Here is a 19,234-nt window from a genome sequence, read left to right as displayed (position 1 = left end):
GTTGCTCATGAGTATCTCAGCCCTCTCCCTGAAAAGGTGTCAGCATTCTTTATAAATTAATCCCTATTTTAACTGCAATGACTGTAGCTGAAGTCAGAAAAAGAAAACATTTCTAGAAGAAGCAGAATTTAGAAGCATTTCTCATTTTCAGATTGTTTCATTTAATGCTTTTATTTTGAGGACCTTATATCACAATTATTTCATTGTCAGGACAGCAAGAGCAGTAGGTATCTAACAGGTAGGTATCTATTTTTCTAACTTTTTTCAGTCTTTTTTACCTTTGGATGACAAGATTTCCCCACCTGAACAGCCCCCTTTATGCCAAAGCCTTTGCAAGTCACCTTCATTGCACATACTGACACTTTTCTCATCTTAGTACACCAAACACTTCATGTTTGCCCTGTGAACCTTTGCAATCCAGAGCCTTACCTGCTCCTGAACTGTGAACAAAAAAATGCCCGAGAAGAGTATTTTGTTTTAAATGGCAAGACTGAATTGAATGTGTTCAATTTGGAAGAGAATTAAATAATTATCTGCCAAAAACTGGCAAGCTGAATCCTCACAGAAAAGTACTTGAAGGTTTCCAAGAGATTAACAGCAACTCAGGATTCTTTCTCCTTAAAGAACATACACACAGAAAACTGTTCACAGTCAAATTTACTGGGCTCTTAAATCAGATTTTATTTCTTTGTCCCACTGCTAATACATCTTGTAATGCACCATTTCTCAGCAGAGCCTGGTTGGAATAAAAGGTGATCAGAGCAAACCATGGCCATGTCAAAAGATTGAATCTTGATTCAAGCATGGCTGTGTCTTCCACGAGGGACAAACTGCACTTTCACAGTGCAGAGGGGGCAGGAAAAAGCTGCTAAAAGCTACAGAACACTGACAGATCTTTCACACAGCACAGGAAAAAAACCTGTAATTTGTGGTACAACACAGCAAGAGCCACGTGAGTAAGAGCAGCACATGCATGGCCAAGACTGGAGCTATTCAAGGAGCACGAGAAAATTAAAGAAAGATCAAACACTGCTTTTATTTTCCAAGAGAACTGAAGGGATTTTGCTGTGTTATTGAAGTGTTTTGAACCAGAAATTTTGTCTCAAATCCAGCTCTGCAGACAGGAAATAACTGAAGTGCATTATGCAGTGTTCCTCCAGCAGGCTCATAAAGCAGAGTTTATTATAAAATATTGCTCCTTCCTTGCATGGCAGCACTGTGGTGAAACCTGGACAGATAGGTCTCTCTTCACAAATAAAATCAGATATTCCACACCTTTGTCTCAGTGTTCCAATTTCACTGTACAGATACAATCAAAGACAATTAGTTCCTCAAAAGAGAAGCAGCTGCAGAAAATCCTGAAGGGCTCCAAGCAGGAGTGAAATGCTGCTGCTGTAGCACTGAGTGCACCCAGGAATGGTGACTCAAGGACGTGACACTGTCACTGTCACATTCAACACACAGGGTGTGTGGAGACTGACACGGAGCACAAGGCAAAAGCACAGATGTGCTCATCCCCAAAAATCTTCAGCTGGGCTTGACATGAAGTCACAACACCTCTGTGGCTGAGACACACCTGTGTGCAGATGGCACAAAAAGTGATTTTGAGCTTGCAATTCTGCAGATCCTCAATAATGTACTTTTACATTTCCCACCAGCCTCTGCAACATTTGTGTACTCTGATGCATTAGAAGCTGCATTGTGCATCAAGAAAAACACAGTCTGGTGAAGCAGCTTGAACCACAAATTTAACTTTCTTAATGCATGTTAACAGCAAGAGCACTGACAAGCATAACTTCAACCAAAATAGCACTGTAATAAAGCTGCTTTTCCAACTGCTTCCCTTAGCAACTCATGCTCAGAGTAGAGTCAAAATAACAGGATTTATTCCACTTTTATCCTTGCTAGTATTTCAGCTGAGTGTGAAGACATGAAAGCAATTCAGAAGTCAGTCTATTTTAAACCCATTGCAGTCGTTGTTCATAGCCAAGGGAATTGTACTTGCTGCCACTGCCCTTAGATTCTGAATTCTAATACCAGGAATAACAAGTTCCTTTCAAAATACCACCTTTAAAACAGCACTTAGGTATGACCCCCAGCCCATTTTTCAAACATTTCTGGCTTTTTGCTTCTCAAACCATGCCTAGGGCTAATCAAATACCTTGATAATAAGCATGTGCTCAGTTCTCAGTAGGGAGAGTCAGTCATTCATGCAAATAAATTACTCAGCTTCTCTGGCCAGATTAATATATTCCCAGTCTCCTGCCTTCCAGGACAGGGATTATTTAGTATTTCCATTAAATGACTCAAAACTAACTTGTACACTTTAAAGAGGAAAAAAAATATTCCAAGCAATCTTATGCTGTGCTGTGAATCCTCCAAACAGAAATTCTAACCTGGTGAAATACAGAGGAATTTCAATTACCATTTGGAAAATGAAGAATATTGAGTGCTTTAACAGCTTAATGGCATGAATCAAGCTGTTAAGATGTTTTATTTCTTTTTGATGCTTTCTGTCCAAAATTACTGGCCAAGCAGCATTGCAGGAGCAGCACCACATTCTCCAAGGGCACCTCAAGAGAACCCATGAACAGATTCATCCTGGCAGTCCATCTCATCTGCAGCACTCAGTGCTAATTTTAATTTCTGCCTGCAGAGCCTGGCCATGTGTGGGTACCAAAGTGCAAGCACATACCAAAGCTCACTGTGCCCCCCTATCCACTTCCAGGGTGTGGGGTTTCTGAATTACTCATGAACACAAGAAACAAGAAGGCTCACTCAAACAGGGTGCTGCCCTGGCTCCACAGGCTGCATTCCAGGAGTCTGATCATTCCTGCAGAGCACTGCATCCCTTCCTCCCCTTGCACTAGAGCACTGCAGATCAATAGGAAAAGCAGTGACCCACGCCAGAGCAACCCAGAGGTTTCACATCCTCGGCAGCTGAACTTGAAAAGAAACAATTCTGGATGAACTCTCCCAGATCAGCAAATAACTTTTCATGCCCTGTGTTCTGCTGTTCAGAGCTCTCCATCCCTCCCTTCACAATCCATACATATGTATAAAACCATGCCACTTGTTCAAAGCAGCATAAAAACCGTGAGACTTGAACAAAGCAGAGTGATCTCAGTGCCAGTGCCTCGGAGGGATGTTAGCTCACATGGGAGCGATCAGCTCGGGGGCGTGCATGCAAGAGAGCAGATGGTTACAGTGGATACACCTCAGAGGGCTCCACAAATAGGGCTTTTGGGAAGGAAACACTCCCAGGCACTGGGAAGAGGGAACGTGAAGCAAACTGCACGTTGGGGAAGCACAGACATCTTTAGCACACAGGTAGGCAGCTCTCTGGGAAGAGCCTCCCCTGTGACAAGGACATGTCCCCCAAGGACACGTTCAGGGTCCCAGGCAGGCTCTGCTCCCCTCGGTGCAGTGACCTTCCCTCAGAGCAGCCCTGGCTCAGGAGGTTTAAGTGGTTTTTCTCTCTGTTGTGTTTTCACCTCATTAAACGATCTCATTTACGAAGAGAGGAGTTATTCTCTTACTGCTGGGAAACAAAGGCTGCTTGGCAGGCACTCGGTTCTAGAACTCTCTGTGGAAAAGATGGAGAAGGCTTTAGTTACACAGAGCACAGCTGAGGCTTGTGGGGACAACAGAAAACCCAGCAGGGTCAGACCTGTCCGTGAATGGCCAGGTATCATCTAAACAAAAATTTCCTTTATGCACCATTTCTGGTCCTCAACAAATATGAGATTGTTTACCAGTCCTTTGGCTTCTCTGTAAATCTTTGCACAGTCTAAGCCATCAAAATATGACTAGTCAGAGTATAAAGAACACTATGACTTACTTTAAAAGGGAGAAAAAAATAAGCCTTTCATTGCAATTTCTACTTTAAAAAAGTGTTTAAAAGTGCTCAAATAGAACAAGAACAAATACACTATAGCTTTTCCAACAAGATTCACCAATGGTGAACGTGCTGCCTATCAGAGCAAGATCAACAATCAAAATGTTTGCTTAGCAATTTATCACTGAACTGGAGTAAGTAATTAGAAAGTACATCAGGAAATACCTTGTGTGGAAGCAATTTGAATTAAAAATTATAACTCTTCACCTGAAGGAGAGCTACTGCAGAGATTTTAAGGATTATGACAAACGAAGCAGGCAGCAAGCATTCATTAAAAAGGAAAGCTCTGTTTCATCACAATGTGTTAAAAGAGAAACTAAATCCCAATGCCTCACATTCAAATATACCTTTGTTTAAATACATTCATTTTACAACAGGAAAAATAAATGTATTCTCCATGCAGAGCAGAATTCCACAGAAGAGAGGAAAATTCTGCCTTTCCAAGCAGAGCTGTACACTGCATCCTGACCTTATTTTACTTTGTCCCTCTTGTATCCTCCCTCCATTACAGTCCAAAAAAGTCAATTTTACCCTGGAATGGCAGGAGTCATTCAAAAACACAATAGATTGTCTTCACCCTCTGTTCTGTTCCCTGGTACAATGAAATTTGGCCATCTCAGTATTAATGATAGCTATTAAGTGTACCCAAGATAAAATAAATAACCCTTCTGTAAGTTACAGGCAAAAATCAATAGGACAAGTCAATATTGGTAAGACAAACATTCTGCTCCGTTTTAGAGGCTAAACAGTTCCTGTTTACCACACGAGTGTAAGAAGTGACCTGGAACCTTCTAATTAAATGATCTTTAGTGCATTAAGAGTGTAAGTTTACAGCACTGTTCATATCCAGCCTTCCAGAGCAAAGCATTCCCAAGTAATTGCCCAAAATGGCCCAGCTCCTTCTACTGTGCAAAGTAAGTTCCCACCTTAAAGTTCATAAGCAATGGGGTTAGTCTAAAATTTTCATAAAGGAGGCTGTAAACATTTTATATAATTATGCATCAAATCCTTGGACTACAATTACAATGGCTTTTTTGGTTTTGAAGTTCTAGGGTTTGTCTTTTTTTTAATAGACCACACAAACACGTTATTATACAAACCAGACAAGTACTAACAGGAATCTACTTTGCACAGATGTTGTTCAGGAGTTGTAATTGAAGGTTAATTATTTCTCAAACAGCAAGAGAAGCAATCTTTGAAAACAACCTTGGATGTTCTCCAAGGCAGAGATCAGAGCTTTCAGGTTGAGTATCTGGAAAGAGAAATTGTCAGTGGTTCAAAAACTTACTGCAGCATGATATTCAGATTCTTCAACTGCTGTATTTATGAGACTGCACTGAAGTGGTGCTCAAATTTACAGCCCAAGTTCACATCTCTCCTTCTCAGAAGATCCAGGAGAGACTTCCCACACGGAATGAGTCCTGACCTCCCAGACATCACAGAACCTGCACAGTCTCTGGGCTCTCCCTGGGCGTCCAACACCCACAGATGTTAAATAACCTGTGCTCTAAGCTGCTCTTACACCCAACAAACACTGAAGGTCACAGCAAAACCTTCTCATTAACACCAGGGCTTCCTTGGGCCTTGTTCAATCATGAAGTGCTACAAGGATTTGCTCTTTTCAGTATCCTTGTCTCAATAAAGCATCTGAAAGTGTAACTGGTTTAGCAGTCAGCAAACTGAGCTTCCTCAGCTCACCTCTCCTTCTGTGGAATGGAAATTAAATTCCTGAGAAATTCTCCATGAAAGCAGGAGTTAAGGAAAATGAGGTGAATAAGAAAACATTTATTTTCCTGGCATTTACCAAAGCCATTAATTTTTGCCCTCAACAGCTCCTCTGTCACTCAAGAGTCCTGCATGGAAGAAAAGGTTTTATTAAGTGTACAGAAAAGCATAATCTCTACTTGTCCTCATCTTCTCTTGGTGCCTATACATGTTTAAGGGGTTCTCTTGATGTAGTCAGGTTTCACTGGAAAGGATTTCAGGCTCTACACTGCTAAGAACAACCCACTTGTGCCTTATGAATGTCCATAAAGAAAGAGGAAGAAAGGATGAGGAGATTTGTTCCAATACATTTAAATTCACCCCTAGCTTAACTATATAAAGCCTCAGGTTTTATTACTTCCTACAAAAAGGAGAGCAAGACTGCTCTGTCCATTTTTACATTCAGCTGTATTAGAAGCCCACAGTACTTTCAAGTTCAGTAAATAGCCAGTTAAGTTTCTTGCACATTTCAAATAGACTCTACCTGTTAAAGTGATCCTGTCTTCAGTGGATGTCACCACTGAACCAACAATATCTATTTGTTCTACCAAACAGGTTAACAGCCCTACCCACGTGCCAAGAAGGCAATTTGCAGCTCAAATCTTAGAAAAACACAGCAAGAAACCTCCCAGCTTCACATCCATTGTGCAAATTCCTGAAAACAATGAGGACATTGCCCATAAGCACTACAAAATAACCCAGTATACAGGCTAAACTCAAATTCAATAACTGCTTTGTGATCTTGTATGAAGGGCTTTGACTCAGTAAATTAAAAATCTCTATGGAGACGGGAAACAGCACAGAAGTTCTCCTTGTGCTTTGGCTCCACTAAGTTACTCTGAGGCCATAAAAATGTAGAGACAATTTTTTCTCGGTTCCTGGCTTCAAACAGCACTTAGCAGCACTCATCCAGAACACCGGGGATGTGCATGGGGAAGCAAAACCTTTCAGAGCAGAGCCAGAACAGAGCTTTATCTCTGCAGACACAATCCAGGCTGCTTCACACCTATTTAATCTCTTCCACGTCTTCAGCAGTGCAAAAAGAACGGCTTCGTGTTAAATTTCAGACAAAACCATAGCTGATACACACAGCCAATCACAAAATCATGAAATACCACTGAAATGGTGTTACAAAGGAAACTGCAGCTCACAGAGTGCTGCTTGCACATCACACACCACCCTGGATTTCTGCTAGCAGGACCTTCCATGTGTTCAACTGCTACAAAGCACTTCCAGGTGAAAGCAACTGCACCAACACACAAATAGTGGAATTTCTGTTCCTCTCTGTGGTTCAGGCAGCATTTCCATGGTTACAGTGCTGATCACTTATTGGCTTTAATTACATTCCAAACCCAGGCCATAGCTTGGCGTTTTAAACAGCCCTACAGGCAACCCTGCAGGCCAGTTCTTGTAACCTGGCTTTGAGTCCCTGAGGTGGAATGCACTTGGAATCATAAATTCATTCTGGCTGGAAAAGACTTTAAGACCATTGAGTCAAATCATTAATCCAGCACTGCCCAGTCCACCCCTGAGAACAGCACACTGCTCATTACATCCTCCAGGTGTCTGCAGTGTCACTGAAACTGGGCAGATCTCCAAGGAAACCTAGCACAGCATCCACAACATCTCCCCAAAATCTGGTACCCATTTTAGCTTGTCTTGCTTGTGTATAAACTTCTTTCCTTTGAGGTCATCACACAAAGTATCAGGAGTCCTACTGAAACCAAAACATTCTTACTGCACAAAACATGACCCCAAACCATGAGGGCATTGGGACATGATCTCAGCTGTCAATCACAGGACAACAAATTCACCTCTGGTAGCTGTTGCACAGAATGTTTTGGAGAAATTCAGGCTAAGAATCAACTAGATAAGATTATGCATATTAATATCACTTTCAGGAACAGGATTTAGAACTGATTTTCTACTGCTAAATTACAGCAGACATGAAATCCTGCCTACTATCAAAAAGATAGTAACAATTTCAGGGGGAAAAAAGCACATTTCCTTGTAGTGATTTAAAAAGTTTACACACATTTCAGAGTTTTAGATTACATTCTCTGCAAAATAAATGTGAAGCGTTTGTTTTTCTACCAGCACAGAAACCAGAAATCAAAAGGATTTCAGAGGCAGCTTATTGAAAAAATGCTCCATTTAGACAGTACCTGCAATTAAATATCAGTAAAACTCTCAGCCTGTCCAAGGAAATACTTGACAGTAAATGTTCATTAAGCATTCTTGACAAATCAGAGTTATACTAAAAATAGCATAGATTCACTTTAGAGTGCCCAAAACCAAAAGCAAGGAAGGGGACAGAATCAAAGGCAAAAAGCAGGAGCAAAAAAAGGAGTTTCTGGGGGACAGGAAGGTCTGCAGCAAACTTCCTCTGTATGGCAGCATAAATGTGTTGGCTACAGAGCTAAAGAATCTCAGCCTTGGTGCTCAGGGTTTTCAAGCATGCCTAAAGTTATTTTAATACTTTAATATTTCATTAAAATAATTTAGGCCTTATAAATAAAGCAGGAGATTGAGAACAGGTCCTGTTCTAGGTAAGTGGAATTTTACTGGTAGCTCACTGTTGTTATTCAGCTGTGGTCACCAACTCAGCAGAGCAAGCAAAGAGCCTCTTTCTGCACCAGAAAGGAACAGCCAGACACAGAAACCTCAATTCTCATCAGGGCTGGGACAGTCAAGGCACCCCTGCAGGCTCTTTCTACTCTATCCCCCTCAGTGCTCCCTCCATCTGGGCATTTTCATTTCAGAAAAGTGCTCAGAGAAGTTTTACCAGCAAAATTACAGTGGACTCACATTGCATGGAATGACACTGGAGGGGAACTGGCTCATGACTGCTTGAAAACCACTCTGCTACACACAGAGATTCCATCTTCTTCCAGATAAAAATCAAACTTTTGATGATTGAATGCAGTTTTATTCAAAGTTTTGATGGCAAAAGGTACACCAATTCAGCAGTGGAACAAATTGGGGATAAAGGATGCAAGCTGAAGAAAAGGGTTAACATTTCATATTCTATCTGTAAAAGATTATCTTCAGTAACCACAAACATGCCTCAACATGACTTTAATTTGAAAAGTGATTACTTTAAAACAGATCTGAGTCATCTGTGGTTTGCTTAAATAAATTTGCACAGGTGGGATTGTGTAATAATTGATTATTATACGGGAACCTAAATGTCCATCTTCAGAAGACACCTCAATATGAGGGCAGGACAGAGGAGAAAGTGCACAGCCTGTGTAGGAATTGAAGTTGCACCTGTGTGGCACACACAAGAGAATCATTAAGTCTCCTCCTCCCTTTGGGAAGTCCAGAGAGCCCAAAGTGCCCCTCCATTGAAGAGTGAGCAGGACAAACCTCAACTGCAGCCTCTGCCCAGTCCTGAAACACGAACCTCTGAAATGAGAAGCTGGAATAGAGAAGCTGGGCAAGTACAACTCCTTCCTCAAGAAAAACAAAAGGTTAAGGACAGAAAACCCAGCAACCACGCTGAATGCAAATAAAATACTTTTAATCTTCCTTTCCTTTGGAGTAAGCTGGGAAAGCCTGACCATTCAGGTCAGGCTGGCTTATGACTGAGATACCAAGATCAAATTGCTGGTTAGAAAACAACTGACATTGCTCTGCTCTGGACTGAAGGTGGAACAGGGAGCTCAGACTTCACAGCTGGGCTGCTCCAAGCTGCTCTTCAACACACACAGGTCTTACCTGGCCTCGTGGGGGCCACAGCAATCCCAGGTGGACTTGCAATGTCACTGTGACTTCTTTGTATCAAATGCATTTGCAACACTATTGTGTACTCAGAGAAAAATGCCCGCCCTGCCCGTGTTCCATGCAAGGCAGATGGAAATCAGTCTGGCCCAGCAGCCACGTAGCTCCGGGCACAAGACTTTGTGTGACAGAATGTGCCCTGCAATTAAAGTCAGCTTCAGTAGTTCCTCCGAGAGGAAACTTGGCTTCTGACCCCAGCTGCACAGGACACGACTGTTCTGGCTCAAGGTTAAAGCACTCTGGAGAAGAGGCTGACCTCCAAAAGAGCATCACAGCAAAGGCTGGCCACAGGCCAGGAGAGCTGCAGAGCCTGGAGACCCAGTGATGACTGAGGAATGGGAGCTATTCCCAAGCACTTCCTAAACACACAGCCTTTACATAACACAGCAACGCATCTCCCTGTGAATTTTTGATAAAAACAACTGTAAATCATTAAGCTTGTCCTACCATTTCTTCTAATTACCATTCCTCGTCCTACAGCAGCTGAACAATCTCAAACACGCTCTCAGGCATTTCACAGGCACGGGGTATTGTCACACTGAAAGCAGAATTTGGTGCTTGGCTTCCCCTTTCCTTTTCCAGCTAACAAAATCGCGTGTCTGGTTCCTCTGCAGTCAGTGTTTTACCATTCAGCTGCAATCTCACTGTGTCCACTGAGGATCTATTTTTAGAACCATCAAATATTCCTTGCTGCTCTATTGTACCACTCTTAAGCCTCACTTTTATGAGTCCTATAATTAGTATTCGTCACTTGTTTGGTCTTAGAATCACAGACACTTTCAATAAGAAGGTCTGTTACAACGTGTTTAACATCTGGAATATGTCAGGCTATTTTAAATAAAATTATTACTGTGCAGACAAAATCTAATTTATGAGTGGAGGAGGACAGGATGACTGCAGCACTGCTACAGTGTGGGCGCAGAATTCCTCATTAAACCATTGCCTGAGAGGTTAAAGAATTGTACTAGCAGAAGGAAAAAAGTCTCCAGACTTTTCCCCCCCTCCATGAAGGTTCAGTGGAACAGGTTTGACTTCATTGCCTCAGACTTCACCCACCAGGTTTTCATTTGGCCCAGAGGCATTTGGCCTCTAAGCACTGCACCAGTGATTTCCCTTTCCAAGACTGCCAGCACAGTGAGCTTCACCAGGAGAACACAAAATTAAAGAAAAATAGCAAGGCCTTTGTTTTGACTTTCAGACCAGCAAAATATCAACTGCCAGGTAGAGAGCAGCCATATTCTGTTAAGCAAACCAATTAATAAGTTTTAAGTACATCATATTAAGTCTTGATGATTCACTAATGTCAGTGGAATGTCATCAAAATGCAGCATGATAGGGTCTGGAGCTGCACACTATTTATCTCAAGCTAGGAAGTGAAACAAAAAAACACCTTCCATCCATGTCTGCTGTATCAGGAGACCCTCAAAAAGGTAAAAAAACTGATGGTGGAAAACCAAGAGTACAGAGCAGCAATTCCTCATGTGAAATCATAAACTACTGAACTAACTAAGAGCAGCACCACGAAAATGAGTCACTGAAGACCTGAGGGAGGAACCTGCCAGATCCGGGAGGGCAGGCAGCACAGGGAGCCCGAGCCAGGCTGGGCTGCCTCTGCTGACACAAGGACAGAGCTGTGAGGCCGAGCGAGGCTGCCAGGCTCCAGGGGAAGGATCCATCTCTTGACAGAGCGTGTCATGAAGCAGCAGCTCCTGCTGGAGGGTGTCACCACAGAGCTCACTGGGCTCCAGAAAGGCTTGGGAGCACAAGAAATCAAGCACATGAGATGTTATTCCTGACAACGGCACATTCTGGACCAGAAGGGCTGTCAAGACACATTGCTGGAGGATGAGAGTATCCGAAGAGAGTGTTACCATATGTTTATCTCATTGCTATCCTCTCCCCTGGAGGCAGATACTGCCCTTGGCCACCCCTGAAAGGCAGCACTAGCTGGAGAGGCCTCATGGTGCAATCCAGTTCTGTGCTTCTCATTAAGAGACAGAAGAAAAATCCAAGTTCATTGTCCAGATCTCAATAACCAGGTAATGCCAGTGCAAGATCCATCACTGGCATGGTACAGCTTCTGCACCCCTGCATCTGCTCCCCAATAAAACACAGACAGAAAACACCACCTAGCTTCAAAAGATAAGCAAATAATTAAAAAAAGCAAACCAGTGAAGAGTCATTTGATTCTTTGCTAAAATTAAAATCAGAAATTATAGACAATCACTTCTTCATTCTTCTCCCTCCTTTACAGCAAGGAAAGGCAAACAAAAGCATGAATCAGTTTAGTCAACACAGAACAAACAAGTTCATGTGAAATTGCTTTAAATCCTGTTCATTACAACTTCAGTGGCTGCACCACACACACCATGAAACACTTCAATAGAAAGAAGTAATTTCATAGTGCCTTGAATCCAGTAATGAAGAACTTATCTACAAGCCAATGAATTGCACAGCAAAGAGAGTTTTGCAAATTATACAGTATAATTTACACACTGAATTAAATAACCTGAAAAAACCATCCTCTGGAAAGGCTTCTGCTGCCTGAACTGGACCGAATGTCTGTGGCATTTGAATTTTACACCAAATGAAGGCACACAATGCACACAAGAAAGGAAGTGCTCTCATCAGGAAGCTGCTCCCTTCTGCTGTGGCATAAACAACTCTAAATGGCACATTGCCACCCTGACCATCAGCAGGGAAATACTCATTTTCACAAAATGACATTATTATTGTCACAGCAATATGATCTAATATTACAGCAGCAGTAGGCACGGCAGAAAGTTACCAGACAGGCTGAGATGGAGAGGTTTGCAGTGCAGCTTTCAACTCCTGCACAAACTGATCTGCATGTATTCCAGAAAACATCCGTGCTCAAGTTATGAAAGCATAAATACCAACAAAATGAAAACAGCTGTAATTATCCAGTAATCCATAACCCCACAGATTCAGATATTTAACTTCATCAATCTGACCATGACAAAACCTTGAAACAGTCATTTAAGAGAGCCCAAAATGTATAATTGAGAATTAAAAGTCTAAATAAAAATTCATTTTTAATGCAAAAGAGTAGCTTCTCTTTGCTCCCTCCCACAATCCCTCTGCTGTTGCCAGAGTTAAAGATGGTAGCCCACTGATATTTTTATTTTCAAATTTGAATATATATAGAACCCAAAACTAATTATAATAAAAGTAAAACCCAAGATAAGTCCAAGATAGAAAATGCTCAGACATGAAGTTTTATAGATGGCAAGACAGGCAGCCAGTCCATTCACTTGTGATTGCTCCAGCATACAGCATGGAAATTTTTAATTTTCATTTTTCTGAAGCAAGGACAGAGCCCCCATTTATGCCAAAGCAACTCACCGAATCCACAACTCCAAGCCATTAAGTGCAATTTGCAAGTACTTTGCTCTGCTAAATAATACCTGAAGACTGCTGAATCAGGTTTCTAATGGCCCCTTCATTTAGCGTTACAGCAAGCAGCTTCTGCATTTTTCAAGCTGCGGATCCCTAATTATTTCCCAACGGAATCCAGGGCTCCCAGGGTGGAATCCAGGGCTCCCAGGGTGGAATCCAGGGCTCCCAGGGTGGAATCCAGGGCTCCCAGGGTGGAATCCAGGGCTCCCAGGGTGGAATCCAGGGCTCCCAGGGTGGAACCCCAGTGACAGATTCCCCTCTGACTCCTCTTTGCTGCAGCCAGCAGCTCACCCACAGCACGGGGGGACGAGCACCTGCTCAGCAGCCCTAAGGGCACCCAGCGAGGAAATGGGCTTGACAAGGAATTTATCTTCCTTTTTTCCAGCACAGCTCTGGTCCAGCCCGTGTCCCTAGGCTGGCTTGCTGATCAAGTTTGCAAGAAAGCAAGAGCAGCAGCCTGGTGGATCAGCTCAGCTACAATTGGAAACAACATTTGGGTGAAATTTCTCTGACCCTTAGAAGAAAAAGGCCATGAATCAGAAGCTGAAAAACTTTGTGAACCGGGCTGAAATCAGCATGGCTCGAGCAAAAGCGATGCAGAGAAAAGCCAAGAACTTGAGCTGCTCTCACCCAGTGATGGCTCACTGCTGGCCTGTGCTCTCCTGGCAGTGCTGCTGCATGCTGCAGTGGAGCCCAGGGGATGCCAGGCTGCCCTCCCAGCCACGCTGCCACCAGCCTGGGCCCCTGGCAGGGCTCATCTCACACACCACTGACTCAGTGGTGATGGCTGAAACCAGCTGCAGTTGGACTATGAGAAAGTCAAATTATTAAACTACCTGCAACAGGCCTTACTTAATATTTTACATGAGCTGCTAACCTGACCTGTCTTAACTCTTATCACAAAAACGAAACAAACTGTTAAATAATTCAGCTGAACATCCTAGTTCTTAATTTAGAATACATGCACAGTATTTTTAAACTACATGAAAAAACTGGAAGACAAATTCACTTGGGAGAAAAGGAAATAGACCATTTAAGACCAACCTGTAATTAATTTCAACTTGAGCTAATTAACAGCTTTCCTTGAATATTCTCGGAAGATTCATTTTACATTCAGAATGCAAGAGCTTAAAGATTCCATCACTGGCCTCCCTCCAGGAACATGCTGACTCCAAACCAAGTTCAAAGCAAAAGCAGTCCTGGTTACAACAAAAACCTCCTCAACTCTGGGTTCCAGATTCTGGACTCTGACTGAAAGTGATTTATGGGGAGTCCTTGGGCAGCACAGACTGCACAAGCAATATGGAAATACCTCATTCTGATCTCTAAGCAACCTCTGGCTTCTCACTGGATATGTTTTCTTAATCAATCCCAAAAAAAATCACCCTATCTCTTTCCCACAAGGTTTTGAAGGCTTTTTACTGTCTAAGCACACACTAGAGTATGAGCATGAAGTTATTATACCTTCTCCAGACTGTAATGTAGAACCCTGAGTGTCCAGGACTCTGCAGGTGTGTAACCACTTCTTTTCTGCCAGATTCCCACAAATTTAGGAGTTTTAACTCAAAGGCAAAATCGCTTGGCTGGATCAACAGATGGTGGAGCAGCACTTCACAGCAGAGCTAAAACACCTACCTGCAGGGGTGAAAAGCTTGGAGTGCTTTCAGAACAAAACACAAGAACTGTTTTGATACATATTTTCCTTTCTCTGACACCTTTCAGAGTGTGACAGTGGTGGTGGCTTAGCCTTTAAAGTGTTAGGGACTTGTTAAAAACTGACTCAAAGCTTTTGGTGAACAAGAGAACTGCAGCTGTCAGCTACAGTCAGGTCATGTGTTTGCCCCCCAAAAAAACCAAACCAAAACAAAAAAACAAACCCAGGAAACCAGGCATGGAAATAGCTAAGCAGGTCACAAAATAACACTAAATAACACATAAATTGCTCTGTTAGCAGGCTGCTAAGTCAATATTTTCCCATAGTGCTCAAGTGAACTCTCCCATTTGCTACCCACGGCTCATTCCAAACAAGTGGTCAAACAATCATTTCTTCTTACACTGTAACACAGGAACCACCACCATCATCAGCCAGCAGTGAAACTGCAGGCATTTAATAGAAATTCAGAAATTCCACACAAGGCTCTGCCCCACCACAGCTTTACCGACACATTTCTAGCAGCTGAGTTTTCAACAAAGACAGGAAGCAAAGCAGATGAGACTCTGGGAGTTCTACAGCAGAAGGGAAAACAGCTCACAGGATTTGGAGCAGCCACTCAAGTTTATTCCCTTCCCCAGGATTTAAGTATCCAGGACAAGCTCTCAGCAAAGGACACTGCATCAGGGGAATAAAATACTTCTCTATATATTTAAAGAGTACTTTGGGCTCTCAAAAGCACTTGCAGAAGAGCTTCCTTTTCCTCCCCAAGCTCTCAATCCTGTTCACATGATGTGTGAAATGCATTTTTTCCAGGAAAACAAAATGAGACTGGAAGGAATAAAAATGGTGAGTGTTTATGAGCAGGTGTGGCACTTAGATTGATAGTTTGAATTTTTTTTAAATGACTTTTCAAAGTAATAACTTTTATAGTGAAATAATAATGTACTGCTGATCAGGAAGCTCATTACAACCTAGATCAAGGGATTATACTTTGATTTGTCAATCTGAAGAAACAGATAATTTTTTTCTAATCTACTCTTATCACTGAAGTGTATTTATCCCATTTACAATCTTATTACTTACCTATAATTTAGGGATACTTTAATTCATGAGATACACCTTAAGAACTATTTTTTAGATCTATAAAGCCAGACTGATGTCCAAAAGCAGCAAATTTGAACCATTAAAATGATAATATAATCAAAGACACTACACATTATACTTACTAAGATTCATGCTTGAGATAGTTCAGATACTCCATCAGAACAGTGGCAAAATGTGAGACAGATTTTTTAAAATTCACATTATTTCTAAGTATTTTTGACTGTAAATAGGACATTTTCTAAATGGGCTGAAGAGCAATACATTTTCCACAGAGCTTTCAGAAACTTAAAAAGAAAAATCCCGCTGGTCAATGGTTCAATCCAATCTGTGCTTTTTCAAACATCTTATTTATTTTCCATTTACATAAATTCCACCCTTGAAATGCCATTGCAAGCGATTATTCATTATTTAAATTTACTTTGGAAATTAAACTCAAGGGGAATTATCTAAAGCATGTCAGACTGAAAATGAGCTGCGAATCTCCAAAGTTAATTTTAGCCTCATGTGTGTTAAGGAAGATTCAAGTTCTTAACTGCCTTTTAATATTAAGAACTACTTATTCAGCAAAGTCCCTGTATTACTTTAAATGTAAACCTCTTTAAGCTAATATTAAAAAAATGGAATGTGTAATCTTGAGAAGTTTTATAAAAGCAGCTTCTCAGTTTCTCTCCAGTATATTTAACCTTGGTAACTTGACAAGTGAGTCTAAGTAAACAGCCATTTTTCCACATTTCAGCTGCTTCCAGCATTACGTAAACTCTGAACAGGAGGAGAAGCAAAATTCTGTTCAGTCTCCTGAACAGCTGCACAAGCTGCTGCTCTGGGTGCTTTTTTAAATACATATCCACTAACACACAGAGATTCCAGTAAGTTAATTATGACAGATATTCCACAGAGCAGCCAAAAATCATCATTCAGCTTCGGAAACTATTTGGTGAAATCATCTGGCCTGGCTTGGGCGTGTCAGACCAAAGTGTGGTAATTTCTAGCCTATGATTCTAGAATCTTTTCAAGTTTAGGAAATAGTTCCATTAAAAGATTTGCATCTCAAGCATTATCTGGAACCACACAACTTGCCAGCAGAAGGACATTTTCAAGGGAAGCAGCTTATATTAGATTTTACACAGCTGGACTTGAACGATGAGGGAAGGTAGGAAGCTTTGAAGCCATGGATGTCCCAACTCTGAGTCTCAGCTCCTCACCAGTGCCCAGCTGGGAGATAAGGGGTCATGCCTTAAGGATATTGTCATAGAGATATATTAGGGTCCAACACATGAGTTTTAGATTGCAGTGGAGGAAGCATAACAGAGAAACTTATTTTAAACACCAATTTAAGTCAGGAAAAGAATTTTGACTCTTGTCTATTTCAGAAGTCTTTATATCATAATTGCCTGCAAAACACTTTTGCTTTGACAATCATGGCTTTGATCAAAGTGGAATTAAATTCAGTTTTTTTGTCTTAATATAGAGCTGCAGTCAGCCTCAGCAGAGAACAAAGTTCCCTGGGAGCACACTAGAGCTGCATGAATGGAATGCTGATTGTGCTTTATTCTCCCTCAAGTACCTCTTGGAAACCCAGGAAGGGGAAAGTGGGCAAATCGGAAATCTGCACTAGAAATGACCCACTCTGCAAGTGGCATTCTCTCAGTGCCTTCCAGAACAGAAGAATCAATGCTGATTTCTCTGTCTGAAGGCTAAATATTAGTTTGACTTAACGAGTTCCAATTTCAATTGCAACACATATCATCCAGGGAATCTGCCCAGTGCACGTGGGATTCACTGACACTGGTGAACTTCATTATCACTCCAGAGAAAGAATTACCTCTGGAGTTCCACAGAACACCCAGGGAAGGGAGGACAATTGGCCAAATAAAATTTTTAAAAGCACTCAGCACCTGAACACAAAGATGAGATCTCACACAAGAGCCAGGCTTGAAACAGTGATTTTTGTTAAGACAATTCAGCACACAGAACACTGCTGCCACACTGACCAAAGTTTTCTCCAGAGATTTTTTACTGACAGATGAGTATCTCTGGGTGTGGGTTTAAACCTCTATTTGAGGACAATTTTCTCAAGGGCTGGGTGCAAATAAAAGAGGGTCAAAGGAAAATCAAACACAACATATAATGTTAAGTCATTTCTTGGGTGCTTTAAATTCAAGCCTGGTATATGCCAGGCTGTTCCTCCTTTCAGAAGAACTGCTGGCTCTGTTAAAATAACATTATAGCACTTTTTTTGTTGAGAATATGCAATGTAGTGCTTCCACTTTAGCGAGCACAGAATTTGACACAAGTATTCCTCCCAGAAACACTTCATCAACTTATGCAATCACTGTTCAACCAAGAGGAAACAAAACAGTAACAAAAAGCATCAAGCTTGCATATACTGTTTATACTCCTCACAGAATTTGGCTCATGGACTCCTCCACACACTTCAGAAATGCATGGACAGTTTTGATGGATCACCAGCAGGAATTTTACAAGTTGTAAAAATCAGTAACAGCAGCAGCATGGCAGGGGGAGGATGTTCATCCAGCACTCAACATTCTGAACAAGTACCAGTGATAACCCACTGTTCTGACACAGACTAAATAAATCAGATGTATTATTGCTCAGCTAAATTCCAGCCTCAGAAAGGATCCTGCTTGGCTGTTCCTTTTTTATAAGCATTCTTCTCCTCTTAGTTCACTTTTAATTTTTAACTATTCTTTTATTCCAGTTGCATACCTACTACAGTCTCTTGCTTTCTAAAGAAAAGCTTTAATGTAAGGGAAGACTTGATATTTGTTAAATGTTATTCTTCAGATATTATCCCCAAGACACAGAACGGCTTGAGAACTCTCAGTTCATACTAATAGTCAGAAGTGTTTCTAATTACACCCAGCAAAGCATTGTGGACAATTCTGATATCAGCATTTTGACTCAAAATATCCTTGAAGAAATAACTCGGGAAGAATTTTTGCCTTCAATTCAGCAGCAAGGTAAAGACTCATCAGTTTAGCAAACAGCCAGGGAATTTCATTTAAGAAACTGATTTTGGCTGATTGATCTAAGAGCCAGTATAACTTCACTGAAGGCTGAAGTTACAGACACCATCAAATTTCACTGAGACCACCTGAAGCCCAGCTGTCAGAGCTACTGAAGCCATAAAAGACCTTGCACATCTCACAGCTGGCTTCTTCCCTGCTCAGCAAAATAACAGCTCTGCCTTCAAGTGTCTGCAAGAGCAGGACCTACATGTGTAACACTGGAGGCAGCCTTAGGAGCAAGATAAAAAGAAATGCAAGTATTCCCTGGAGAGTGATCCAATCCTTTTCTGCCCTGTGACTGCACAGGACCACTTCTGTAAGGAACCTGCACTCCAAAGCACATGATCTATCTAAATATTTACACTATGAGTGCTATTAAAACTCTCCTCTGAAGCCATTAAACATAGTATTTTCAGCAAGTGAAATCAAACAATTATTATTTAGATTACGGTTCACTTTTAACTGTTTTTACCAGGGAAAAGCTCCTTAATTGCTCTCTGTAACACATAAGAGCACCACAGCTGTGGTTTCAACTGAATATACTTTAAAATTTCAAATACCTACTTCTGCTCTGTTTTCTAA

The 19,234-nt window shown here is 41.5% G+C and overlaps 1 protein-coding gene across 1 annotated transcript in view; it reads right to left on the bottom strand.

The window, feature by feature from the left end:
- Positions 1 to 19,234, bottom strand: part of SEC14L1 (SEC14 like lipid binding 1) — a 39,845-nt gene that overhangs the window by 17,961 nt on the left and 2,650 nt on the right. The window lies entirely within an intron of this gene.

The sequence above is a fragment of the Passer domesticus genome, chromosome 20 (genome assembly GCF_036417665.1).
Source record: "Passer domesticus isolate bPasDom1 chromosome 20, bPasDom1.hap1, whole genome shotgun sequence".
NCBI lineage: Eukaryota > Metazoa > Chordata > Aves > Passeriformes > Passeridae > Passer > Passer domesticus.
This window is presented reverse-complemented; position numbering and strand designations above follow the sequence as displayed.